General features: G+C 44.6%; 1 protein-coding gene and 1 pseudogene across 2 annotated transcripts in view; both read right to left on the bottom strand.

Moving 5' to 3' along the window:
• The window catches only part of DOCK8 (dedicator of cytokinesis 8), a 201,939-nt gene that overhangs the window by 166,391 nt on the left and 7,548 nt on the right, over nucleotides 1–28,000 (bottom strand). The gene's annotated exons all lie outside the window — the stretch shown is intronic.
• Nucleotides 12,994–15,400, bottom strand: LOC116570968 (annotated as a pseudogene).

The following is a 28,000-nucleotide window of genomic DNA, read 5'->3' as shown; positions in this document are numbered from 1 at the left end:
GTGATTATATTAACTGTAGTTAGAGTAAATTCACCAATTACAAGACAAAGATCATCAGATTACATAAAAAAACTTTATGCTACTTACAAGAGACACATATACTTTTCTTTTTTAACAGATTTATGGAGGCATAACCGACATGCAATATACTGCATATATTTAGAGTGGATAATTTATAAGTTTGACACAAACCGTCACTGCAATCACAAAACTTCCTCCTGCCACTTCTTAATCCCTCCTTCCCCCAACCCATTGCTCCCCTGGTAACCACTCATTTGTCTTCTATCATTATAGATAAGTTTGTATTCTTTAGAATTTTACATAAATAGAATCATACAATAGATCTCCTTTTTTCTGGCTTCTTTCCCTAACTATTTTGAGATCTACGTTGTAGCATCTCTCAGTAGTTCATTCCTTTCATTATAGACGATTTCCACTGCGTGGATATATGACCCTTTGTTTATCTGTTCACCTGTTAATGGACATTTGAGTTTTCTCCAGTTTTTAGCTATTACAAATAAAGCTGCTATTAACATTCATGGGCAAACCTTTTTAGGGACATCTTCTTTTATTTGTCTTGGGTAAATGCCTAGATAAACTCCTTACAAAGTGGTGGAAAAAAATCAGGCAAAAATAGCCAAAAGAAATCTGGTGTAACTACAATAATATGGCAAAAAGGACTTTAAAGCAACAACTGTGACAAAAGGTCAAGAGGACATTTTGAATGATCAGAAGTCAGTTCAGCAGAAAGATGTAGCAATCTTAAATGTGTATGCACCAAGTAATAAAGGCTCAAAACATATAAAGCAAGAACTGCAGAAGAGGAGAAACATCAAATATATAATTTTAGTGAAAGAATTCTGCATACTTCCTTTGGTAAGTGATAGAACATGTAAAGCAAAAAATCAGAGATATGTAAGATTTGAAGATGATAAACAAACTTGATCTATTTCACTTATACAGAAAATCTACACTTAATGACAGAGTACACATTCTTCCTGTGCCATTTATCAGAAGTAACCATATACTGAACCAAAAATCAAGTCTCAACAAATTTCAAAGTTCAGAAATCACATAGAACAGGTAGTCTCACACCACAGTAGAATTAAACTCAGAGTCAAAAAAAAATACTAGCTTTCTAAATATTTGCTAATTTTTGCAGATGGAATAATATTAAACCTCTCCTTTGTGTTTATACACATAGGCTGATTAAATGAATTTTTAAAAACTAGTTATAAACCAAAAAGGAAAAAAAGAAAAATTATATGTAATATCTAGATATAGTTGTAAACTATTCTATTTTTATTTTGAGTATGTAATATTTTTTGTACTTTTTTTTTAAAGATTTTATTTATTTATTTGACAGACAGAGATCACCAGTAGGCAGAGAGGCAGGCAGAGAGAGAGAGGAGGAAGCAGGCTCCCCGCTGAGCAGAGAGCCCGATGCGGGACTCGATCCCAGGACCCTGAGATCATGACCTGAGCCGAAGGCAGCAGCTTAACCCACTGAGCCACCCAGGTGCCCCTTTTTTGTACTTTTAAATATAAAAAAGAACATTATAAAATGTCGCCCTCTCACTTTTGTCTTCCAGTTATGCAAGCTCCTTCCCCATAGACAATCTACATAATAGTGTCTTGTGGATATTACTGTACATATGCGGTCTAGATGCAAATACATATATACATATTCTTTCCCCAATACTGTACACAAATGGGAACACAACAGTTGTTCCTTTTTTTAATGAAGGAGTATTACATTGTATGAATTTACCACAATCCATTTAACTGACTTAACTTGACAACATTCCCATGTTGTCTCCAACTTTTTGCCAGCACAAATAATGTTCAGTAAATGACACATCTGCTAATTCACACATTTATAAGTATAGCTGTGGAATAAGGTTTTAGAAGTGGAATTCCTGGGCCAAAGGATTTGCATACTTGTTCTTCATACTATTTGATCAATTAACACTTTAGCAGTATAAGAGAATGAACAACATGTTTGCATCAAATTTAAGGAGTTCACGAGCCAGCTGGCTACTCTGCTTATTGTACCTATAATTGTCCTGTAGTGTCAAGATCTGTTTATCTGAAAAACAAAACTGAGGTCTTCAATGACGAGCTCTTTTCTTCCCTTTACGGGCAGGAAGCTGCTATCTAAAAATTAATCCCTTCCTTTACAGGGCAACTATAAAACTCAGGACAGTGTGGTTACCTTCTGTCAGCCTGAAGATTTGGTTCAGACATTCTGGGTTTGTGGTCCCAAGAGGACTCCCAGCGGCAGTCAAGTTGGCGAAAGGATAAGCAGGTCTGGGGCAGAAATGATAGGTCCAGGTTGCAGATGTAGATTTGGCTAAGCCTGAGTTTACAGCTGTTTGTCCAATAGAGATCTTCTTCTCTCCACCCACGGTTTCTCACCTGTCTCCCTAGCAACCCACCATCAACAAGGCTGTAAGTGATGCCTGTAATGGTACAGAGTTTGTGGTCTTGGAGGAAGTAGCCTCCAAGCTCCAAATGAGCCTTTGGTTCATTTGCTCTCTACCAAACTTTCCAAGCCCGATGGTCATTGGTATGTTTTGGCTTGGACTGCTCCTCGATGAGTCTAATTCCTGAGGAAAACCCAAGGAATAAGAGCTCTCAGTAAGCTGGTCAAAGAACCTCTTCCAAGCACAGTCTGAACCACAGAAGAATTTGTGGAATGAAATCTTACCAGACTCATGAAATAAAAATAGGCATGTTTCTAGATGTCGATAATATTACCAATTATTAGGCTTGTGGAACGTAGGCATGGCTTCTTAGTGAGAACAGAAAATTATGCCAATACGGATCCAGTGCTTGCTCTAGGCCTGGCTCTGCGCTGACCACGGGATGTGGACCTTTCCACCGAATTTCCTCAGCAGCACTGTGAATGGAGTTTGTCTTCCCACATCGGACAAGTACAAAACTCAGGGCAGGAAATGTCTGGAGTCAGGATTTGAAACCAACGCTATCCAACTCCAGAGACTGGGCTCTTAGACACTATGATTATATAAGCTTTTTTAAAAAATATACTTTTAAATCTAAATACACAATTTAAAATTACATAGAAGGAAAACCACTAGCAGGAAATGCTGTTCACAAGTATGTTAGAGAGACAAGAATAATCTTTTCTTCTATTCTCTTCTGTTTTTCCGTATAGTTTGTGCTGTGGCTGCCCTAATTTTGTGACAGAAACTATGTACGTAGGCGCGCGCACACACACACACACACACACACACACTCACATTTTTAAGCTACAATGTCGTCAGCTTTCTAAATAACATAAATTCTTCTGCTGAGACATAGGAATGGGCCTGAGCATCTTAAGAGTCTCTTGAGGGCTCTTTTATTATTTTGTTCCTTCGTCTCCTGGAATTCCTAAATAAAACTGTGTTCTCAGGAGACTTCGAGCCCTTATGTTCCCCTCCTGATCCACCTGAATTCCATTAAACTCAACAAACACTGTTGGGTGCCATTAATTCAAAGCACCTCGTTTCTCCATTCTGACTTGCGATTTATCCAGATCATTGGTCCTGGGCTTGGCCAGATCCTTGGCCGCTGAGAGGTCACACATTCTTTTTCCATCCAAGACCGTAGAATAAGGCTATTTGTTTTTGGACACACGGCCAAGGCAGTGAACTGGCAGCTTGTCTGTGTCTTAGTGAAGTTCTTTCAGTAAGACCCCCAGAGACTTGTGGCCTCTACCCCCGAAGGTGACTACAGCTGTGAAGTACGAAAATGCCTTTTACTCTGAGGTGAAACGGGACGATTTTAACCCCCTCCTTTCTTGTCGGTTTCCCCTTCCTTAAATTGTGGAATTTACTGGGATGACTGAGAAAGATGTTGTTTGCTCTCGAACCCAGCCTCAGCTTGAGGGGGACAAATGTACTAAGCAGAGACCAGTAAGATCGGCTGTATCTTCCTATTCTTTCTATATGGCAACTGTTCTCAAAGTGTGGTCCCCAGACCAGCGACATCAGCATCCCCCGGTAATTTGTTAGAAAAGCAAATGCTTGGGCCCCACCCCAGACCTACTGAGGCCTAAACTCAGGGGTGGGGGCGCAACCTTCTGTGTTTTAACAAGGCCTCCACGTGAGTCTGAGGTACTCTCAAGCCTGAGAACCGCTTCTCTGACGTGAGCCAAGAACCTGGAGCTCCACCGGCCATCCTGCCCTTGCCTTCTACTCACCCACCCTAAGACTTTGGACTCCGCCATCTGACCATCTCCCTTAGCCTAACGAACCCTGCCTACCCAGTTAAGCTGAAAATCAAGATTCTAACAGACATCCATTGACCAACGTTTATATTTCCTCCTCAGATTTAGCCAAAATATGCCATTTTATACAAATAAATGCACCCCAAAATAACCAAATCCCCAAACCCAAACTATCTCTATTTTCCCTCAAAATTTATTTAATCATACCTATTTTTAAAGATTTTATTTATTTATTTATTTATTTATTTGAGGAGAGAGAGAGAGCGGGTATATGGGGGGAGGGGCAGAGGGAGAAGGAGAGAGAGACTCTTCAAGCAGACTCTGCGCTGAGTGTGGAGCTCAATGTGGGGTTTGATCCCAGGGCCCTGAGATTGTGACCTGAGTGAAACCAAGAGTAAGATGCTTACCTGACTAAGCAAGTCACCCAGGTGCCCCTCAACGTTTATTATAGATTGGGGGATGCGAACCATGCTTCTTACACTAGAGAAACCGCATTGTTCCTAAGTCAGGAAGCTACTAATGGCTAACTATTGCTCACTTGAGGAAAGAGCTCTTTAGGGGTGCCCGGGTAGCTCAGTCGTTAAGCGTCTGCCTTTGGCTCAGGCCATGATCCCAGGGTCCTGGGATAGAGCCCAACATCAGGCTCCCTGCTCAGTGGGGAGTTGGCTTCTCCCTCTCCCACTCCCCATGCTGGTGTTCCCTCTCTCGCTGTCTCTCTCTCTCTCTCTCTCTGTGTCAAATAAATAAATAAAATGTTTTTCCAAAAAAAAAAGAAAAAGAAAAAGAAAACAAAAAGAGCTCTTTAGTGGGGGAGGAGGAAGACCAGTCCATAAGGGCCAATGTTCTGGAGAGCAGATCAGGAAAGTTGTAGAATGAAGAGAATTTCTTAGGAAGACTAGGAAGGAAAGGGGAGACAAAAGCCCAGACGTCTGACCTTGATTTCTTCTTTCAACAATTATTAAGCACCCATCTTGTCAAGGTTCCACAGTGAGAACAGCAGACAAAGGTCCCCTGCCCTTAAGAGAAGCATATATGCAAATGAGCCCTGTTGCCCGGGCTTCTGTATTTTGTAAGAAGCGTCCTTATTCTAAACCAAGCATTACACTAGCCAGTGAGCTTTCAGCTCAGGGTCCTGCTGTTTCATGACTGCAGGCATCTGAGGCAAGAGAACATTTTGGTGCCTTCACTGGAGGCAGAAGATGGCCAAAATGAGGGAGAATTGTTCAAAAAAGAATATGGGACCAGACCCCACCTCAACTAACATATTCAGCTAACAGCAAAGGAAACCTCCCCGAGGCTTCTGAAATGCACATCCTTATAAGTTCTGAGTATTATACACATTCTGTAAAGCCGCACTCGCCCTCACACAGCTCTCCCGCGGGATAAGTAATAGCCCCGTTTTCCAGAAAAGGGAAGGGAAGCAGAGAAGACCTGAGGGCCTGGAGCCAGTTCTGAGGCCGACGTAGCCTCTGACCTAAGGAGCCCCGTGTCCTCTCGCAGGGGTCTCCCTGGGCTGGGTGGGCACATTCCCACCCGCTCAGCTGGAACACTCGTCCTCTGCCAGCACTTGTCAGGAGGCCGCCATGTTCTTCGTCGTTTCCGTAAACAGTCCTTCCGGCTGGTCTCAGAAGGAGCCTCGTTCTTGTTTCCATCCACTACAGGCCATAAAAATCCTGACGCTGGATCCTTGATATCATCTCTACCCAGTTATAAAAATAAGTTCCTTTGCTCCTCCCTTACGAAAGGGTTCGTCACGTGGGGCACCTGGGTGGCCCAGACGGTTAAGAGTCTGCCTTCCGCTCAGGTCGTGATCCCGGAGTCCCGGGATCGAGCCTCACATCAGGCTCTTAGCTCATCAGGGAATCTGCTTCTCCCTTTCCCTCTGCCCCCACTTTTGTGCTCTCTCTCTCTCTCTTTCTCTCACTCTCTCTCAAATAAACAAATAACATCTTATTTAAAAGAGAATGTATCTTACTGTTGATTTTGTGGTTCCTATTAAACTAAACTCCTATGCAGTTACATAAATATTAAACACACGAGAAAATAGCTTTACTTCTCACCATCTACAAGGGAATAACGGAAAGCTTTAACTTTCTCCAGTTCCTGAATACTCCCATGTTTTACAAAAACTTGCATTTGAACACAATTCAAAATGTTGGCTACACCTCCTTTTCTCATGCCTCAGTGTGGAGTTATGATCCCTGAGGGTGTTCATATCCTTTTGTACCAGGTGACTTGGCACTGAGCCCACTGAGGTGACGTTAATACACAGTCATTAACATGAATGAGATTTTAGAAACGAAAAACCTAAAACTGATTTCTGAACTGAAGCTATCGCACATCAGGGGTGCAAAGCCGACCCACACAACTCTTCCCGTCACATCGATTTCGGTCAAGCCCAAGGTCTTCTCCACAAGAAGACGGGGAACGTGTCTCCAGCTTTGCTAGGATCTTATTTTGGCATAAATTTAGAACTTTGCAAAGGCCTATCTTCTCTGCCCAGAGCCTCACTGCCTGGGAAGTGAGCAAGACAAGGGCACAGTACTCAGGGAGGGGAAGGGCCAAGTCAGAAAACACTCCGTGAGGCTGAACCACTGCCTAAACTAACAAGCAAAGATGAGATGAGAATTTGGTTCTCTTAAGGCCCAAGAAAGTCCATGGCGGTCTTTGCTCCTATAGAAAGTTGCATTTAAGTACAATCGTTAAGTCAGAAGAAATCCATGCATTATGACTTCAAGGTGTCGGGAATCCCTGACCTATGCTTGTAATTCCCACCCCTCTAAAGCATAAAGGAAGTGTTTCACTGGGTTGAATGGTTAGTCACTTGAGAGAATAACACAGAAACGAAATTGGCCGTGGTGTCAGGTCACTGTTCATGTCACCCTGCTTCCGCTAACTGCGTACGGGAACTCTGAGGAAATGAAGCCCAGACCATCCCACGGGGCCCTCGGGGGCTGAGGAAGATAATGATTTCCAAAGCACAATGATGAGAGAATGCAGGTCCGGTCCTTCACCAGGAGAGACAGAGAGTAAAGAAGGTAAAACCAGGTTTTCACGGCTAGTCCCAGACAAATACACCTTTGAATCAAACCCTTGTGCCAAGGACAGAACAAAGCACTTAGCGCCTCTGAATGCCCTGGGATCAACTTGGCCCCTTTCCGAGTTTTCCTTAGACCAGGAAATGACAAGTCAGCTTAAATGCATGTGGGTTATGCGTAAAAGTTAACAATAAAGCCTGTCCTCATTTAACAAGGAAAGCTATATGAGAATTTCTTTTAATAAGCAAATCTAAGGGGTGCCTGGGTGGCTCAGTGGGTTAAGCCTCTGCTTAAGACCTGAGATCAGGTCATGATCTCAGGGTCCTGGGATGGAGCCCCGCATCGGGCTCTCTGCTCAGGAGGGAGCCTGCCTCCCCTTCCCTCTCTGCCTGCCTCTCTGCCTACTTGTGATCTCTGTCTGTCAAATAAATAAATAAATAAAATCTTTTAAAAAATCATATTAATAAGCAAATCTAATAAGAAATTATCTTCAATGTCTTCATGCTAACTTACACAGTAATCATTTTCCAACAAGGGATAAGCTCGGCTCAAATCCGTCTTCATCACCTACTAATTGTACGATCTTGGGCAAATCAGTTAGTTGATTTGGGGGGTGGGGTGGGCACAGGTGCGGAAATACCCAGACAGGAGGCTGTAGACAGAAGGAGTCAAGGAGTAGAAGCTGCAAGTGAGAGGAGGCCATGAGACGGAAAGACGCAGCAGGGCGAGCAGATGAGGAAGGTAGAGCAGGTAGAGAAAAGAAGAAAAGGAGACCCCAAGTCCCAAATCCGTCAGGGTTTAATAATTGCCCTTTGCAGATCATAGGAACTTAGCCCATATTTGGCCCCATAGCTGGGTGCCTTGCACAGTGAGCAACCTGCATGGCCTTACATGGAGGCCTCGGGCCCATGTCTACTTTTGGCAGGGATTGGCACTAATCTTGGCAAACCTGAGATCCCAGACCTGTGTGCAGATGTGAGGGACTGTTGAGCTCCAGACAGAGCCGCAGAATATGCCTAGTGCTACTGGAAATTTGGATTTTCATGTGAAACCTGCAGTTTGTAAATGCTCGCAAGGGGGAGAGAGAGAGAGAGACAGAGAGAGAGAAAAAAGAATTGCCCTTAGATTTGCAGACTCAGTGTGCTGAGTAAGTAGTCTCCTGTTCTCCTTACCTTGTGGTGTATCCTTTAAATAATCCACTATGAACAGAGGTAACCTGACAGTGTCTGTAACCCTTACAACCTGGAAAAGCCCGCTGCCATAACCAATATTACTCACCCTTAGTACATATTTACTGTCTGACAGGGACTGTATTAATTGGCCCATTCAATCCTCACAACAACCCCAAGAAGTAGGTATTATTACCTGCGCTTTTCAAATCCAGAACGGTTATGTAACTTGCACCAGAAAGTTGCTATAGGAGTTAAACTTCTGGCATTTTCCCTTTCCGGCAGCTTAGCAGTGGCAAACTTAACGCGTGAAAGCTTTCCGAAGAAGGATATTAAACTTTATCCTGACTACTGAAAGGAACAGGCTTTGGCTTGTTTTTGAGACTTTGAACTCAGCTCCAACACTATGAATCCTTCCAGGGGTAAGCAGCCTTGGAATATATTCCAAACGTCATTCAAATACCCATACGAGCAACGGGCAAAGGATTTAAGAGCAATTAGGGAAGGGAGAGTTTCCACCAAATACCATTTTCTTCTTGTATGTACAGTTTTGTCCCTTTATGGTTCACCAAGGAACAAATCCCAAGCACAAGAAAAGGGGAGCTCTTCGAAGTCCAAAATCTGTTCATGCACCAAATATTTGTCCGGGATGTGGGATGGGGAAGGCAGAAAAGGCACCCAGAACAGAAAATTTTATTTCAGTTTTGATTCCAGCATCATATCCTGTCTTGGCCAGCACCCTCCTTTCCCTGACTCCTTGCTTCTTCCTAGAAACCGGCTCAATTCAGTCCCATCTGAAAGGAAAACCTTCATCGTCAAGCTCCTCTCTCCCCTTGCCCTGACCGCCAAGCCTCCACTTCCTCTCTGCTCCCTCGCCCTGCCCTGAGGAGGCGTCCACCCCCGCCCCTCTGCAGAAGCTATCCTTGATCTAGCCACTGATGACCTTTCCCTGGGCAACCAGTGATTTCTTTCCTGTCCTGTTCTAACATGACCTTTCTTTGCATCAGACACTAGTGACCACCTCCTTCTTCATGAAACCCCTCCCTGGGCTTATACACATCCTGCCAACTCTCTTAGCCAACTCTCTTAGCCAACTGCCCTCGATTTTGTGGGTTTTTTTTTTTAATTGGTTTTCTTCCCCTTTGGGTCCTTTCAATGTTGTTCATTCCCAAATGGTGGTACTGGGATAACTCTAAAAATGAGAGGGAAAGGATCCCCTAGGTGTGCTCAGTGAATACATCGTACGCCTAAAACATTGAAGGAAAAAAAAAAAAAAAAAAAAGGCAGGGGGGTGTGGGGAAATCCCAGCAAGGAAAAACCCAATAATACATGGTATTACAGGATCGTGTGATGAGGCTGCTGTGAATATTTTCTGCAGAGTACCTATATTATTATAATTGGCCTTTTCTCCAAGGAAATCAGTTTCTTTAATTGTTTCATTCTTTCAAGGGACAATGTCAAAGTTGTTGAGCCCAAAACTGCTCAGTTTCATCATTTAGCTTACATGGAAAAATTTTTCCTAAAGAATGCAGATAGGAATTTCTATAAAGCAATTAATTTATCCTCTTTTGCCCAGCTGAAAGCAGCAGCAAATGAGCCTGGGCTGTTTCCTGTCAGTTTAATAATAAACAACTCAGTCCTCTCTTGCCCTCACATCTTGAGCTCCACATGCCCCTCAAGATACGGTAAATGCTTGTCCAAGACACAGGACAACTTAAAAGATCCTTAGAGTGTGGAATCCTGTTGAGAGGTTCCGATGGTCCCAAGACGTGCTTCCTGCTTATACAGCCTGTGGTCTAAAATAAGGGAGGGGCATCTGGGTGGCTCAGTGGGTTAAGCTGCTGCCTTCAGCTCAGGTCATGATCTCAGTGTCCTGGGATCCAGCCCCACATCCGGCTCTCTACTCAGCAGGGAGCCTGCTTCCTCCTCTCTTTCTCTCTCTCTTTCTCTCTTCCTGCCTCTCTGCCTACTTGTGATCTGCCAAATAAATAAATAAAAATTTAAAAATAAATAAAATAGAATAAGGGAGAGGGACTTTGGGCCAACAGCAACTTCATGGAGTTTTCAGGATGCTACGAATTGTCTGGATGCTATAATTAAAAGTAACAGCATGTTCTCTGAAAGGTCAAAATTAACATGGCAGACTCGATACACTCTCACCGACCAGGCACAGAAAAGAAAGGTTTGATATTGTATTTTAAACGTTTTTAAGGAAAATGTACTGAGGCTGTCCAACGGGAGCTGACAACCATCTAAAACATCACTGACTTTTCTCTTGCATTTACCTTTGGAAGGGACAAGCTGTGGTCAGAGGCAGGCTATGTGTTGGGTGGAGGCTTGTCTCTGTGCTGCTGTAGAGAGCCTACGGTTGGAGAGAATTCACCATGGCAAATTCGGGATGATGTGAACACTCTGGTGAAGGAAGATCTGTCCCCAAAAGGTCATGCCATAGGGCTAGCTCTGGACTTGAAGGCTTGCCGTTCTTGGCCCCGGCCCAAGATCCTGAGCATCTTCCCCACAGTCCTTTGCCTGGGCCTTCACCCTGTCTTGGGAGCTCTCAGGTAGGAAAGGTAATTACAGCAGAAAGAGCAGTTACAAAGACAACCAGGCTTCAAGAGAGAAAGGAGAAGATGGGGCATCACATTCCTCCCTGCTCTGTGTAATCCTTCTCCAGTAAGTCCACATGTGGTGCCCGTACCCAACTCCAGCACCCAGGCTGAGGTAGCAAGATCAGGCCACAAATGCCCATCTGTTAAGGTGACGATGTCCGTGGAAAGTCCCTACTTTCCAGAGTTAGTTCTGCTTCCTCGGACAGCAACCCTGCATTTAGCTCAGTCAAAATGCAGCTAAGTCATGAGTAATAACACTCTGAGTCCATACCAGCCCAAACCAATTCATGTGGAAGAATGCATCAGCCAGCGGTGGGTTTTGAAGGGGGTTGGGGGAAAAGAAAGGTACAGTTAGAACCCTTGGAGACCATGTCTGGATGAGAACCCGAGAACATTCTGGAAATGGGTGGAGCCAAAGAGGGAAGGGAATTGGAAGGTGGAGGGGATCTAAAGGCAACCTCACTTATGTCCCGATTTTCTCTGGGCTCTGATATTTGAGTCAGATAAAAGAAAAAAAGAAAGAGAGCTCTTCACATAGGTGAATGGTGTTTCTTTTCTTTTTTTTTTTTTTAAGATTTTATTTATTTATTTGACACAGAGAGAGGGATCAAAAGTAGGCAGAGCAGCAGGCGGGGGTTGGGGGGAAGCAGGCTCCCTGCTGAGCAGAGAGCCTGATGTGGAGCTCGATCCCAGGACCCTGAGATCACTACCTGAGCTGAAGGTAGCAACTTAACCCACCGAGCCACCCAGGCACCCCAATGGTGTTTCTTTGAAAGGAAGAAATATGATATTGACCAAATAAATCTGGTAAATGAACCAGGCCATATGATGATAGAAAGTTCAGTGTTGGAGACCAAAGAACAGGGCGATGCACTTTAAAAAGTGCATACCCAGGTGGCTCAGTCTGTTAAGAATCTGACTCTTGATTTTGGCTCAGGTCATGATCTCAGGTCCCTGAGACAGAGCCTTGCATTGGGCTCTATTCAGCATGAGGTCTGCTTGTCCCTTCTCTCTCTCTCTCTCATAAATAAATAAAATCTTTAAAAAATTAAAATTAAAAAGAAAAGATGCATACCAAGGAGAATATAGGGGAAAATAACCAAACAACTGAGGAGTCCCTCCGGGGCTCCAGGGACACAAGCCCAAGGTACAGCCTGAGTGTGGACGTACAGAACACCTCAGTGTTGGTGGAACCCAGCAGTGACATCTCAAATGAGGTGTTTCACCACTTGTTACACCAAAATACAGAGAGGCCATCTCCCAACGTCCCATTCTCCTCCTTTCCGTCCGAAAATCAAGTTTCGTGCATTGTATCGCTGAGTTGATTAAGTCTCTGAAGGCAGGGCAGTATCTTTAGGACATCCGTCCTAGTTTTAGTGCTTTTGGGGGCAGGGGGAGTTAGAATTTTTAAGTTTGAGGGGTGCCTGGGTGGCTCAGTGGGTTAAGCTTCGGCCTTCAGCTCAGGTCATGATCTCAGGGTCATGGGATCAAGCCCCGAGTCGGGCTCTCTGCTCGGCAGGGAGCCTGTTTCCCCCTCTCTCTCTGCCTGCCTCTCTACCTGCTTGTGATCTCTGTCTGTCGAACAAATAAATAAATAAAATATTTTATTAAAAAAGAATTTTTAAGTTTGAAAATGCATCTCTACTCAATAGCTAATTCCAGAGGAAAACTGAGTCAGTGTTGACCACTCTAATAGGAAGATTAGAAAACCAACCCCAGGGCGCCTGGGTGGCTCAGTGGGTTAAGCCGCTGCCTTCGGCTCAGGTCATGATCTCAGGGTCCTGGGATCAAGTCCCGCATCGGGCTCTCTGCTCAGCAGGGAGCCTGCTTCCTTCTCTCTCTGCCTGCCTCTCTGCCTACTTGTGATCTCTCTCTGTCAAATAAATAAATAAAATCTTAAAAAAAAAAAAAAAGAAAGAAAACCAACCCCATAAAAGGGTATGTGCACGGTGATGAAGGGATTCTACCACAATGTTTTCAGATGCGGGAAGGTCACATCTAGTTGTGTTTAGAGTGGAGATGGTCCATCTCTCTTGAAAGCTAATCCGCTCGCCCATCTGAGGCAAAACTAAACATATCATGGCACATGGAAAAAACAATCTCAACAAATTCCACGGCCGGGCCACAGTGAGAACTGATGTGGGCAGGTGAGCCAGCTTGTGGGCAGCAGGGGCTGGCGATGACAAGAAGCAAGGGGTTAACCACACGGGTCTGGCCTTAGCTGGGTTTCCTACACTTGGCTTTCCACCATTGCGTTACCACTCACAACTGCATAACCTGAGCCAGCCTCTGTTTCCAAATCCACACCTTGGGATCAGAAGAACACCCTTCACCCGTGAGCCTATTACGAGAACTATAGAATTATAACAACATAATTTAATACTAGAAGACATAATTATATGCATATGAATATATAATAATACATATAATTACACGCATGGGAAGGACATAGCAGGTGTCCATAAGTACAAGAATTAATGTTGAGGGTTTTTTAAGATTTTTTTTTAAAAAGGTAGAATTTAATCTTTATTTAAGAATACTGCAACAGAGAAGATTCAACATAGAAATAAGAAACCCACTGTACAGTTTGTACAGTCTAGAACTGGTCAAGTAGATCTTCGTTGTAAAAGGTGCTTCAATAACAAACCACACTGAAAAGGAGTTCTTAGCAGAGAAACCATAAGACAAACTCTGACCAAACAGAGCGCACAACAAACCACATTCCACCTCAGATGTACAAGCTAAAAACTAAAGGTCCCAGGAGTGCCACCCTCACCTTGGAACCGAGAGCCTTCAGAGGCAGTTTCTGGCACACCCTTCCGAACTCCCTCTTCCTCTACAGAGAAATCCTTCTCAATCAAGGTTAAGGAAGCTTTGTACCCTGATTTTTGTGGTTTTGCAGAGCTCCCATTTGGTCCAAACCTCCGCATTCTTCCATCATTATATTGTCTCCATGTCACCTAGTTTCTCAGCAGCCCATACAGCTTCGTTTTGAGTCTTAAAATCCGCCTCGGAGAGAACACCAACAAGGAAGGGGACTAACCCGTGATTCACAGCTTGCTGTGTCTGGTCCTGGTGGCCAGCTGTGGTGTTTGACACTGTCCATGTAGTTTCCTTCTCAACATTGGCTTGACAGTTTGTTAGCAGGCTGGGAAAGGCAGAAAGCCCTCCTGCATCTATTAGCACCTGGGTGTGTTCATCTGTCCCATGGACAGTATTTCCTGTGGCTCTTAAGGCAGGAGTCACAATGGGCAATTCAGTAGCTCCTAGAAGCTTCCCAAACTGGGGCACAACTCCTGTTTTCACAACCATTTCAGACCATGCATTTGGACCATCAGGAAGGTAGGAAATGGCCCAGCAGGGATCTGCTAGTATTTCTGGATCATTGTGATGCGGGAGACCAAGTGAGGTAGGAAGAATCAGCTCAAGAGCATCTCGGGGACGCAGGATTCTTGTTACCACGAAGTCTTGAAAGTGTCCGCGTAAGGTTAGGTACGCAACCGTAGGCTAAAGACGACATGTCGGGAACTGCAAGGAGAGCCAATAGCAGGTCAATTGCACTGTGCTTGATAACCAAGTCTCGGAAAACCAAACCGTCACCGGCAGTGTTTCCTAGAGCCCCCACAGCTTGTTCCACGACGTGGGCATGGGGCAATGCCAACGGAGAAATGAATGCTGGGAGAGAACCTCCACCTACCGCAGCCTTGGTCGGTTCTGATGTCCCGGAAGCAACGGTAGTGAGAGCTCGAGCAGATTCAAACTGAATGGGACTACAGTCAGCTCTGCCCAAGAAGGACTCAAATTTTGGAATCAAACCAGCCCGGATTATGGCATCTACGGGGTGGGGGACAGGGGGCTGTTCTTCCCTAGAAAGCAGTTTCCTAGCAACGTGAGCAGCCTGGAGGTGGCTTTCCAATTTGTTGCTATGTTTGCCTTTGACAATGTCATCAACAGACCAATGTACAGTGCCCTAGTTGTTGTGGTTTTCCTGCAGCGCTGAGGGAGTGTCATCAGGAAATCAGCTTACGCTTCCCCCTTTCAGCATCTGGTCAACCTTCTTAGCTTTCCTCAGCTAAGGAGCTATTCGGCACCACCTCATTTCTGCACTGTCTTTCCCCTTGTTCTTGAATCTGTTAAGCTGAGCAGCTGGTGAATTAACATTCTTGTTGGTCATGGTTATGAGACAAAGGGAGAAGGCTACATGGCCAGCTCAGTCTTCCACGGGAGGTGGTCCAGGGCAGGCCAGAGCGGGTCAGCTGTCCTAAGAACGTCCAGCATGGATCACCCCAAGGACAGTGTGGCTAAAGATTTTATGGATTTATTTATTTGAGAGAGAGAGAATAAGCTGGGGGCAGGGGCAGAGGAAGAGGGAGAAGCAGACTCCCTGCTGGGCAGGGAGCCCGATGTGGGACTCAATCCCAGGACCCTGCAATCATGACCTGAGCCTAAGGCAGACACTTTAACCAACCGAGCCACCCAGACGGCCCAAGAATTAATGTTTTAAAATAATTATTAGTGACCACATCTCTTTCCTTCTGGCACAGCGAGAAACACACCACTGGTTTCTCAGTTTCCCCAGTTTATATTAGTCTCCCCCTGTCAATGAAGACACCGTATACAACTGATCTTTCTACTTCTCAGCAAAACAGAATTTTTTAAAAAGTCATAGTCACATTACTATCATTTTTTATCTCTTCTCAAGGAGAGTCTGGCGCCTGGCCTTCACCCTTTCAAGTGGATGGAGTAGGGGAGGACAAAATGCTGTCAGCACTGAAAGGGATGTTAGAGGTCGTCTAAGTATGCGAAGGCTCACTCTGCCCTTCTCTCCTGAGAAGCTGGTATTTGATTTTGCTCAGGAAAAAAAAAAAAAACTTGAAAAAATTTTTACCCATCCCTTCCTTAAATATGGAATAAAGACTATGCTAGTTTCTTCATCTCACATGAGAATTCAATTATTTATACCAAATCATTTTCCCTTTCCCAATATTTCTCAAACACCAACATGATAAGCAATTTCTACAGAATCGCATTTAATCCCCCTAACAACACTAGGAAATACAAGAGTATCTTTGAATAGATAAGGAAATTGAGGGCCAGAGAAACTAAGGGACTTGCTCAAAGCTGATCAGGAAGCGGTAAAATGGGCCCTGGAACCCAGTCTGACTCAAACGTTAGTGTTCGCTCTAAAAATGATTTGGTGTCTCCAAAGCTCTCACCCTGTGTGATTTTCTTCACAGCAACTTAACACCACTTGACGTTATATTATATGTTGATCTGTGTGTTTGTTATCTATTTTCCTCATTGGAACCTAAGTTCTATGAGGGTAGGCTCTTTCTATATCCCCCAAGGGTAAAACAGTACCTGACACATAGTATGTGCTCAAGTAAATATTTGTCACATGAACAAATGGAGGAATGAATAAGTTGTTGAGTTAATTAATGAATTAGTAAGGGGATATAATAGAGAATTAAATGCCAGATCTTTCTTTAAAGATTTTACTTATTTATTTGAGAGAGAGAGAAGAGGGAGACTGAGTGATGGCGGAGGGGAAGAGAAGGAGAAGCAGGTTCCCTGCTGAGCAGGAAGTCTGACATGGGGCTCAATCCCACGATCATGGCTTGAGCCGCAGGCAGAGGCTTTAACCCACTGAGCCACCCAAGTGCCCCCGAAAGTCAGACTCAAACGTAAATAGCATATAACTCTGGCAACAAAAAAGAAAGTGTACATAATAAATTATTTTTTCTAGGTGATCTAATACATTTATATAATGGTATTCTCTTTAAGAACATATGCATTTAACTGTCTCAAGAGGGCTAGTTTATAGATTCTTGATACAGCTGGAAATGTTGGTAACTAATATCAGCATACTGATGCCCTCAAATAGGACTGAGATTATCCAGAAAACCATTCACTTTAAAACTGGCTACCAGGAAACTTCATGAATTAATAGTATTTGTCCAAACCAAATTTATCTTTGGGTTCACTGACTCAATCACAATAATGGTTTCGGTTCGATCTTTCGAGGTTGATTTTTTTACTTGAAGGTATCTATAAAAAATTGACCTTACCTGTTTGTATCTGTTTGAACATAAACCATCTTTTGGTACTTCCCCCTAAGAATTAAGGTAAAGTTCAGGAATGCCATCTTTTTAAATTTCCTAAATTAAATTAAATTTCCTTCTAAAGACAGATGTCACACAAAACCTTCCAGAAAGACAACTGGGCAGCTATATAAATCACTGAATAACCTTTGAGTCTGCGGTTCAATTTCCAGCATTTATACTGAAGAATCATTCAAGAAGAAAAAAAAAAATAACAATCTATCTTCACAATGAAATGTTATGCATTCATTTAGAAATGTCATGCAAGAATATTTAGTGACATGAAAAGTTCATAATATATTTTTAAATTAAAAAGCAGGTTACAAAATAGTCTATAAGTCTGCTTCCAATTTTGTAAAAAAATATGCACATAATTGTGTGAAAAAATATATATATATATCAAGCTATTAAAAGTGACAAACTTTTGGTCAAAGAACTAGAAATTATTTATTTATTTGTTTATTTATTTGAGAGAGAGAAAGAGAGAGCAAGCAGGGAGGAGGAAGGGGCAGAAGGAGAGAGAGAATCTTAAGCAGGTTCTACTCTCAGCCCAGAGCCTGATGCAGGGGTTGAATCTCATGACCCTGAGATCAAGACCTGAACCAAAATCAAGACTCAGACACTTAACCGGCCAAGCCACCCAGGCACCCCTAGAAATAATTTATGTTTTTAAAATATTTGCTTCATGGGGTGCCTGGGTGGCTCAGTGGGTTAAAGCCTCTGCCTTTAGCTCAGGTCATGATCCCAGGGTCCTGGGACCAAGCCCCACATCAGGACCTCTGCTCAGCAGGGAGCCTGCTTCCCTTCCTCTCTCTCTGCCTGCCTCTCTGCCTACTTGTGATCTCTGTCTGTCAAATAAATAAATAAAATCTTTTAAAAAATATTTTAAAAATATTTGCTTCATGTGCATTCCTGCTTTTTCTATAATTCGCACATAGAGCTTTAGTCATAAGAAACCATCTTTCACTTAAGGAAAGTCTAGGAAACAGGTCTGCAGTCTCCAATCTGTAACTCTAGCTTTTCTAGGTCATCTTCTAGGTCATCTTCAGGATGAACCACATCTTCTCTGAACGGCTCTGCCCTCCCATATTTCTTCCCCATCTCTCATATAAAACATCCCTGGCGACCCAGGATGAGCCTTATCTAAGTGGCTCTACCATTCCCTCTGCAGACTTTCAGAACTGCCCTGATTTTCCCCAGAAGCTACTTTTTGGAAAAGGCAACAGTGTGTGTCTACCACCTCTTTCGGTTTTCAGAAGATGTGAGGTCATGGGGAAATTTAAGGTCCAAATTTCCCCTTGGCCTTTATTTACATCTCTTTCCATTTGAGTGAGCTACAATGCGTGTGTGGTGTGTACGTGTATGCATGGGTACAAGTGCGTGCGTGTTCTGGGGCCAGGCTTTGTAAATGGGTTGAAACCTGACTTTATGTTGTGGTGGTAGCTGTTTTTAACACTTCTCTATCCTTTGTGTTTGCTGTTTTTTCACTTTGTCCGTGCTCACTCTTAGTTTTCTTTTCTGAGCACCTTCCTAGCTGGAGACCTGGTTGCAGGTATATCACACAGGACACGTTGACGAATCACAGAAATGTGTCATTAATTATTAATTATTAATGTGTCATTAATATGCGTGTTGTGCTCTTTGACTTACGTACCATTTTCATAGGGATTTTATCATTTGACCCAATGACATAGGTATTATTCTGTTTTACAGGTGAAAAAACTTAAGACTCAGGGAAATTAAAGAACGTTCACAAGATGCTCCCACCGAGAATCAGTGAAGTGGGACAGGAATCAGATTTGTTTGCCTCCCCACGTTTCTGACTTGAAGGTCTATGCTCCCTGCAGTGAGGGCTTTCTGAGTTGTTTATTACTACAAAGGATAACGTGAATGAGAAGACTGATTTCACAGGTTACTAAAATGATTAAAAGGCAAATCAAACAAGAGGATTCCTCAAACCCAAAGTAAGCCAGTCACAAAAAGCAATGTGACTCAGCTTCTCATCAAAATGCTGTCACAGAGGGGAGCTGGGACCAACACAAGGTTACCCCTCCAGTGGGAGTGAATGTTTTAGAAAGCTTCTTTCTCTTAGATAACATCTTATTTCCTGTCAAATAAAAAATTCTCATTTAATCACTCAAAAGCTTTTAAAAATATCTTAATCTTCTGGTTTTTCCTCAAATGCTTTTTAAATGCTTGTTCTCAGAAAGAAAAAAAAAAAGTGCTGAGCAACTGGGCTCCTTACCAATCTGTGGGGTTTCTAGAAAAGATTCGCTTTCACATGGTACTTCTAGTGTCCTCAATTTCAATGAGATTTTAAATTGTTTTTCTTTTTCCTACTGTCAGCCACCCTGCCTTAAAGGATGGGTATGCCTTATATTCTGAGTGGTTCCATCTGGAATCTCAGGTGCTTAGCTATAGACGTTTGGATATTGCTTCTCTGGTTGTCTCCACACCATATCCCTGTGACATAGACCCCATGGTCTTCATCTACCTGACAACAGCACAGCAAACCAGGCCTATCCATATGTTCACTGACATTTGGTTAACAGCCCCTCATTTGTGACTGGGGCCCTGTGACAGAGATGGCTAGTTGACCCCCAAAGATTCATGTTCCCCATTCCCAGGGAGGATCTGTTGCTGGCAAGTGGCTGCCAGACAAGAACCGTATTCACCAGCTCTCCTTGCCTATCAGTAGGCCTTATAAGTAGTTCTCACCATGTAACGTGAGCAGAAGAGATGTGTACCACTTTTAAGTTGAGGTATTTAACGATGAGCTACAAAGTCTTTCTCTATCTCTTCATTTTGGCCATTGGCTGAATGATACCAGAGTAATCTAAAAGTTACAAGATGGCCAAGCTGTAACATCGAAGCTTCCTAGGTCTCAGAGCCACTGCTTAGAGGAGAGCCACCTAACCTGTGTCAGTCTGTGACATAAATATAAAAGAAATGTTTGTTGGGTGATTCCACTGAGATTTTGGAATTACTTGTTATGACACCTCTTTTACCCTGATCATACTGGACCTATAAGCCCAGGAAACCCTCCTCATGAGGCCTAGCTCATTAGGTCTGGATCATCCCTCCTCATTAGGATCATGGAATTCGATGAGCCTGAATCTGACACGAGTATTAATGGGTTGGGGGTGGCATGATGCTACAGTGGAAGTCCTGTCACTAATTCATGCCCACTGCAATGTGCAGGGAAGGGGACTATGCCCGAGACCGCTAATTGCCTATCAATAGCCATTATCCCCTTCCTTCTAACTCAACCCAGGTTTTGTTGGAGGTGGCAACGTGCTGGGCTACTAAAAACTGTATTTCCCAACCTCCCTTGTAGGCAGAGGGATCCCACCAAATGTGATATATAGCAAATGTCCAGTTTCCTTTTTCTGGGAAAGTTCCTTAAAGGGGAGCAATGTTAGCCAACATGCTTCTCTGGCCTTCTGTCTTCTTCTTGTCCTCAATATTATTCCGGTGCGTAGAGTTTCAGGAGCTCCCTTACGACCATGAGCATGAGAGCCACACACTAAGGATGACGGGACAGAAAGACACAAAGTCTCCAGTGGCATCTCCCCTACCAGGTCTGAATTGCCAACCACTGGAGTTCTTGTTACGTAAGAAAAATAAACTCCCCATCTGTTGAAGCCACTGTTTTGTAGGGTTGTCTGCTCCTGCAGCAGCTAAAAGCAATCCTAGCTGTGATCCTTCGGACACAGCCCACGTCATGTATCGTCCTGACAGGCCGGTCTTTCTGCCTTCCTTGGTGTGTTTTCTTCTTCTACTCACCTTAATGCTTCCCAGCCAGGACTCACACGGGACCACCGAAGCTCTAAGCCCACAGGGTAACTCTTGAGAATAAAGAGCTTGCTGACCCCATTTCTAGTCATTAGCTCAAATCCTGCTCCTTGGAGTGACACCTGGGACTTTCCAAGCTCCTTGTCTCTTCGGTATCGTCCCACTGCTGCTTCGCCTCTGCACCAGACAGCTCTGCCATCTCGGCTCCATCGATGTAATTACGGGATTTAAAAGAAACCCAAGAAGCTATTACGTTCATTCACCTGCCTCCAGGCAGGACTGTGATTAGCTCTTCCAGACACAGAGCTGACGTCCATGGGCCAGAGAAGCCTCTCACAAAGCATGACTCACTGGTAACTTCGAAGGAGTCCATTAAATCTGTTCCCAGTTTCCCAGCCAGTAAAATGGGTATTGTGATGGGAGCAGGGAATGACAAGACCTTCTGCTGAAATCCATGGAGTTTAAAGCGGAATATGATTGCTTGCTTTCTTCAGTGCTGTAAAAGACTAAAATGGCCAAACACACCACACCTCCTCCCACTGAGAGGGCGGGTCTATCTCCCCATCCATTAAAGCTCGTTGGCCTTGTAACTTGTTTGAACCAACCAATGTGGTAGGAGGAATGTTTAGTAAGCTCCAAATTCAGCCTCCAGGAGCCTTGTGGCTTCCACTCTCCTCCTCTTAGAAAGCTCCCTCCACCCCAGAAGGAATAGCGAGCCGGACTCCTGGAGGATAAGGACCGTGTGAAGAGGGACAGCAACACCGAGGCCCCAAACTTGTGAGTGAGGCTATCACAGACATCCCATTCAGCCAAGCCATCAGATAATAGCAGCCACACCAATGACCACAGCAAGACCAGCAGAATGGCCCAACCCGAAATGCCAACCCACAGAATCATGAGAAACAAGAAACTGCTGTTGCTTTAAGTCAATAAGCTTTTGGTAACATGTTAGTTTCCCAGGCTGCCATGAGGCATAGCCACAAACCCAGTGCTATCTATTCCCTCACTGTTCCGGAAAGGGGAAGTCCAAAATCAGGGTGTCGGCAGGACCATGCTCCAGCTCTGATGCTCAAGGGAAGAAACCTTCCTTGACTCCCTGTCTTCTGGAGGTTGCCGGCAGATTCGCGTTCCCTGGCTTGTGGAGGTGTGACTCCCGTCTCTGCCTCTGTCTTCACGTGGCCTCTTTGTGTGTGTCCGTGGCTCTGTGGCTCTTCTTATATGGATCACACCGATTAGATGTGGGGCCCCCTTTAATACAGTATGACCTCAACTTAACTTACATCAGCAGAGACCCTCTTTCCAAAACAAGATGGCTTTCGCAGGTACCAGGGCTCAGGAATCTTTGGGGAGAGACACAATTCGACCCACAACAGGTGGTTTGTTAGGTAGCAAAATGGAACTGATCCTGGCGCTCCTTCCTATAATTTTTGCCCTTAAAGCACAGAAACATAAAGATAATAAAGTACAAAGAATTTTTAGTTCTGAAACATAACACCTGACAGTGTCTAGACAGTTTCAGAATCTCCCCGCAAGAGAACAGATAAACAGAATATTGTATTTATGATTAAGGGTCTCAGCGGTGGTGCAAAGCAAAATGTTTTTAATCTATCAGGCAGTATCGGATCTTATCTTTATCCATGTGTTAAGACTCATTTTATGGGAATGAAACCTACCTGCGCTTTCCCTCTCCGGTCAGAGCATGCTCTGTCCAGCATGTGTGTGACATCTGCGCCAAAGTCAAAGGTCTGTTGGAACATTCTGGTTACCGATGTCCCACTTTCTCTTCTGCCTCGTCTGAACTTTTTAAAGCTCCCAGCTTCCTCCATTTCCCCTGCCCTGACTCCCCTCCAACCCTCTGAAATCTGACTTCCTTCCCCACAGCTTCACTAAAACTGCCTTTTCAGACCTTTACGCTGTCCACCAGCAAGGCAAACCCAATGGCTCTTCCTTTGTCCTCTGACCTTTCGAATAGCCCTACTAGCTTGCTTTTCGAGCACTACACTGTCTGCCAGGTCTGAGCCCAATTCTTTTTCCTCTCTTTTTGTAGCTTTTCCCTCTTATACCAACTGGCAGGGGTTCGTGCCCCGTCCCATTATTTTCCTTTTCCCACTACATTTTCCCACCTTCACTGATGACTTCCTAATTAATGAGTTCCATCCTGACCTCTCGTGCAAGCTCTGAGACTACATCTCGAGCTACCCTATAAGATATGTTGTATATTTTATGCTTCTCTGTATCGATCAGAGTAGGCTTGGTTATGTTGTCATAACGAAAAGTCCAAAAATCTTCGTGGCTTATAAATACAAAGACCTTCAGAGAGCAAGTGCGGCCCTCCCCTGACTGTCTTGACTCCCCGGCATAGGCTACGGACCCATCTGGAACATTGCTGATGGTGCAGAACAGGAAAAAGAGAACATGGCAAAGGCCAGCCTGGCTCCTGAAATTTCACCTCCAAATGACCACATCACCTTCAGTAAGGTGAAAATAAAATCCTCTTGCAGGACAGGAGGGCTAACTCTACATCAGTGCGCAGCCTCCTATGTTCTCTTAAACAAAAACTCTACGAGAGAAGTGCCAAGTCAGCCACCCAAAACTTACTCGGATTCCAGGTTTTCATAATGACTCATTGCCACCATCCTTATCCAGGTTCCCCAAATGGAAATCATGGCGTTATCTCTTTTAGAAATCTCACCTTTCCCGGTTACAAAAATTCATAGGAAAATTTGGAAAATATACATACCATGCAAACACACGCTTCACATGCCAGGAAACAAAAATCATCAGTCACACAACTAACTCCCCAGGTGTAACACTGATAACCCATCCACATATGTCCTTCTGGTCTCCTTATCATATGCATTGATCTGTTATCGCTACAGGGAGATATATACATATTTATTTTTCAATTAAGAATGATTTCATACCATACTCACAGCTCTGTGGCTATCAAAATCTATCCAGATAACTGCAATATTTTCTTTTCTTCCTTTTTGAAAAATAGCATGGTAATGACTTGCACATTTAAGTATCCCGCTCTGACCTCTCTCCTGAGTCTCAGATTTCTAAATAAACCTACATAATAGGAAATTTCCTACTACTATACTCCCTACATAGTAGAAAATTCCATTTGCACTGTTCATATGCATCTTAGACGTAAAATGCCTCCAACTAAACTCTTGATTCACCCTGAAAGCCTGCTCCTCACCCAGTCTTTTCAATTTCTGTGCAAAGCATCCATGTCCTGGGGCGCTTGCGTGGCTCAGTGGGTTGAAGCCTCTGCCTTCCGCTCGGGGTCATGATCCCAGGGTCCTGGGATCGAGTCCCGCATTGGGCTCTCTGCTCAGCGGGGAGCCTGCTTCCTCCTCTCTCTCTGCCTGCCTCTCTGCCTACTTGTCATCTCTGTCAAATAAATAAAAAATAAAATCTTAAAAAAAAAAAAAGGCATCCCTGTCTACCCAGAACTCCAACCCCGGAGACACAGTGATTTGTCTTTTTCTCCCACTGTTCCTGGACCACATCTAACCCATCTGCTCAATCTCCAAGCTGCATCTCTGACCTGACAGCCCTCTCCCCTGAAGACCCGGCTGCCACCACCACCGTCCCCTAGAACCTGACTCCTTGTTCCTACCCTCTGCTTCTCTGTGGGCAAGCCAGAGCGCACTTTTAAACAAAAGTCAATCGCATCGCGCTTCTGTTCCATAAACCTTCCCACTGCGCTGGGAGTAATACTTCAACTCTCCCCACGACTTGGAAGCATTTGGCTGCTGCCTACTTTTCCCTCATCTCTCCCACTCTCCCTTCACCTGCTCTACTCCAGACACACCGGCTCTTTCTTTGCTTCCAGCACACCAGATTTCCTCTTACTCCAGCCACGGCCCTCGCTGACTCCCCCGCCCAGTCCCGGTCCCCGTCACTGAGCCACTCCGGGAGGCCTCCCTCGTCCATTCTTTTGAGGTAGCCACACTCTCCACACGGCTCTTGAGCATTCTCTGCGTAGCACTCATTTTACCTGTATTTCCTTATTTCTTTCCTGCTTTACTTTATGATCTTGCCACTGGAAAATAACCTCTTTTATTTTTTTTAATTAAAGGTTTATTTATTTTATTCAGAGAGAGAGCAAGTGCGTGAGAGGGGGTGGGGCAGAGGAGAGGGAGAGAGAATGTCAAGCAGACTCCGCGCTGAGTGCAGGACTGATGCAAGGCTCGAGCTCATGACCCTGAGATCACAACCCAGGCCGAAATCAAGAGTCCAAGAGTCGGTCGCTGTACCGACTGAGCCACCCAGGCACCCCTGGAAAATGACTTCTTGTAGAACAAGAAGTCTTGTTTGTGGCCCCATCCATGACCCTTAAAACACTGCCAGGCACAGAGCAGGCTATAGTCAATGTGCATGACACGAGCTAATGAGTAATTATTTAGGTGCTTCTCAAGTCCAGTTGATTTCTTTTGAAGTATCTGGGGACAGAGTCCCTTCTCAGACCCTTCTCGTGACCAGAGCCTAATCCCAGACCTCATCACCTCACCATGGGGATGACTGCAGCTCCCTCCAGATCCATCTCACCGAGCTCCCTCTACCCTACCCATTCTGCTCCTGGTTGGCCAGTTCACCTCTCCATTACACCAGTTTCCTCTGTCACTCCCTTCCCCATGCCTCCGGGCCTGGCTGAACCCCTCCAGGGCTGATGGAATTCCTCCATCCTACCCAGGGTTCTGTCAACACTCTAGCCCTGCTCCCCACCCAGCCACAAGAACTCCATCTCCTGTGTTCTCTTATGTCAAGCTGCTCACTCCTGCTGAATTCTGGGGAACAGATCCCGGTTGCTATTTTTTTCCCTCCTCACGCTGCCTAGAGAAAGTTAAAGACAATCCAAAAAAAACTCGTGTGAGTTGAACAAAGTGATTGGCGAGAGAGCCACACACAACAGGTAAAGTGGAAATCCCCTGTCAAGGGATAGCGTGAGAGCAGGCAGCGATGTGGAACAAAAGAAGGCAATACTAATAGGTCAAGCAACCCAGTGAGGACCTCAACAGGGAGGTGACAATCTTGTTTCTGCAGAGAACAGATGACCGCCACTGCCTTGAAACATGTCTGTGAACTCGCCGGAGAAGGTACATTTTTAGTGGACTTTGAGCCTGATGTTTTCTGCGAGCAGAAGGGAAAGCAGACGGTCGTGCTGGTGCAAATCCCTGCCGGGTGATAAGCACCCGGTAGGCAGCTCTGGTTGGACTCCCCAGGGACCTGGGACCCCAGGGGGAGGGGCTATTGTCTTGGTGAGAGCTCAACTTCTCTTGAGTTCTCAAGGACAGCGCCAAGAACCCAAGGCAGACAGCTCAAACACTTCTACCACAGAAGGGGTTTTCTGGGTGCGGAATGCTGCCCTGTGCCTTGTGCCCTGTGTCGCAGCAAGGCAAAGTGGTGATTTGGAGGACAGACCTGCTATCTATGGCCATTCTTCCCATTTTTTCTCACGGGAGGTCTGGTGCTCCAGGGGACTACATCTCCCTGTTCAAACAGGGGAGAATCCAGCCCAACCGTGCAGACCTACCCATGCCAGAGAAGCCACACAATTCTTAGCAAACACCATACCCTCTTTTGCTAATCTACCTACTTTTTCTAATCAAAAGTCCAGGCAATGAGGCAGACTCTTTATTCTATGTTTTAAAAACCATATTACTGGGACGTCTGGGTGGCTCAGTGGGTTAAAGCCTCTGCCTTTGGCTCAGGTCATGATCCCAGAGTCCTGGGATCAAGCCCTGCATGGGCTCTCTGCTCAGCAAGGAGCCTGCTTCCTCCTCTCTCTCTGTTTGCCTCTCTGCCTACTTGTGATCTCTGTCTGTCAAACAAATAAATAAAGTCTTTTTTTTTAAAAAAAAAAAAACCCATATTATTGGGGCACCTGGGTGGCTCAGTTGGCTAAGGGTCTGCCTCCAGCTCAGGTCATGATCCCGGGGTCTTGGGATCGAGCCCCATGTCTGGATTCCTGCTTAGCGGGGAGTCTGCTTCTCCCTCTCCCTCGGCCCCTAACCCTGCTCATGCTCTCCCTGTCTCTCAAATAAATTTTAAAAATAAGATCTTTAACAAATGACATATTACTTAAAAATAAACATGTTATCAACTCAACTCCTTATCTCAGGTCAAATGCAAATCATCAGATGGAGAAAAAAAAATTTTTTTTTAAATTTCCTGGCTTTTCCAGGAAATGAATAATGTCAGGAATGATTGAAAAAAGCATGACCAGACTGTACACATCTAAATACCTGTCGTTGGCTGTTTCTTTTTTCTTTTTTTAAAAAAGATTTTATTTATTTATTTGACAGACGGAGATCACAAGTAGGCAGAGAGGCAGGCAGAGAGAGAGGGGGTAAGCAGGCTCCCCGCTGAGCAGAGAGCCCGATGCGGGGCTCGATCCCAGGACCCTGATATCATGATCTAAGCTGAAAGCAGAGGCTTTAACCCACTGAGCCACCCCGGCGCCCTGCATTGGTTGTTTCTTACAACGTCACGGGCCATGCCATCTATTCTGATAGAGCGGTCTTCCTGAAATCATCTTCGGAGCTCTTCTTGGCAACTGCTTTCACAGTAACTTGAAGAGGACTTTAAAAACCAGCTCCGTGATTCTACAGTCATATCTTTCTATTAACTCGTACTGAGATTATCTAATTTCGCAGACCGGATCAAATGCTAATGACTTTGGCTCAAGCCAGAAACCACACAATATATCATTTATGGACGTGTGCCCACGTGCGCGCACACACATACACACACTAAAAGTAAAACTTGGTAGTAGTGCTGGCCTCTGGAGGAGCAAAAGAAAGAACAGGATGGGAAAGCAGAATACGGGGTCTTCAGATTTATCTGTAATGTCCTTTTTTTTTTTCCATTTAGAAATATTTAAGACAAAAGTCACAAATATTGGGACACCTGGGTGGCTCAGTCAGTTAAGCGCCCGCCACCTGGTCTTACTCAGCTCAGGTCGTGATCTCAGGGTCGTGAGACAGAGCCCCGAGTGGAGCTTACTTTTTAAAAAAAGTAGGGGCACCTGGGTGGCTCAGTG

Source organism: Mustela erminea, chromosome 12, assembly GCF_009829155.1.
Source record: "Mustela erminea isolate mMusErm1 chromosome 12, mMusErm1.Pri, whole genome shotgun sequence".
Taxonomy (NCBI): Eukaryota; Metazoa; Chordata; class Mammalia; order Carnivora; family Mustelidae; genus Mustela; species Mustela erminea.
This window is presented reverse-complemented; position numbering and strand designations above follow the sequence as displayed.